We start from the raw sequence: 963 nt of genomic DNA on the forward strand, positions 1-963 counted from the left end.
TTTAGACAGGAATAACTGACTTTGGTTCACATAATGTGAATGAAAGCAAATGTCTCTGATTATGTGCGTCTGTATTTTCTTCTTCATATAACATTTCACCAGCTGACTGTGTAAACATGGCAGCCATCTTTAGCCTTTTTCCATATTTTAAACTAGAAAATGCTTTTGAATTTGAGTCCCTCAAACTTTCAGGTGTTTAACTTTACTGTGTACTTTACATTTAAATATTACATAATAAATAATTTAAACAGAAAACTGCAAAGAAGTCATGTGAATAATTAGACGTTTTGATTCACTTTTTTCAGATTTTGTATCTTTGAGGTTCATAATTGTCTCTGTGGGATTGGCAGCACTTTTAATAACAGCTGTGACAGTCAACATGTGGACAAAAACTAAAGGTAAATTTAATCATGAGAAGTTTGAATGATTTTGAATTTTCACTTTAATATTAAATTGACTTTTTTTCTCATTTTAGGGAAGAAAACACAGATGGATGAAAACACAGTGAGTACAAAACTCAGTAATCCAACATAACAAAAACTTCTAAATGTTTGTTTCTGATGCTGTAAACGACATTTCACAGATTATTTTGAATTTGTTGAGCTAAATGTGGTTCAGCAGAGGACTGAGAGTCAGAAGTTTATAAGTGAAAGGTTGTTGGTTTGAACCCCACATGTGAGGGTTTGTCTTGGGAAAGTGGATCATTGATGCTGTCATCTGCCTTTAAATCACTGAAATTATTATTAAATATTTGTGATAAAGTTGTAAAGCTTGTCCCAGCAGCTGACACACTGAAAGAAAACCAGCAGGATGCAAAGCAAAAGAATTTGAACAACAAATCACGAATTAACAAAACGCGACGCACCCCACTGCGCAAGGTGACGTCAGAGTGACGTCTTGTACACGTCAGTCCACTGAAGGGTTGTTTTGGAACGTCAGGCGACGTCTTTTTTCTGATGTCTA

General features: G+C 34.8%; 1 long non-coding RNA gene across 1 annotated transcript in view; it reads left to right on the forward strand.

Annotated features, from left to right (window-relative positions):
- The first annotated feature begins 6 nt into the window (after nt 1-6).
- The window catches only part of LOC121813970, a 2,620-nt gene continuing 1,663 nt past the window's right edge, over nt 7-963 (forward strand). Inside the window, exons 1-2 of the long non-coding RNA XR_006053993.1 lie at nt 7-398; nt 476-504. This is a non-coding gene — a long non-coding RNA (uncharacterized LOC121813970). The remainder of the gene's footprint in view (nt 399-475; nt 505-963) is intronic.

The sequence above is a fragment of the Haplochromis burtoni genome, unplaced genomic scaffold (assembly GCF_018398535.1).
Source record: "Haplochromis burtoni strain Fernald_Lab_line unplaced genomic scaffold, NCSU_Asbu1 Contig_4158, whole genome shotgun sequence".
In the NCBI taxonomy this organism is placed as follows: Eukaryota; Metazoa; Chordata; class Actinopteri; order Cichliformes; family Cichlidae; genus Haplochromis; species Haplochromis burtoni.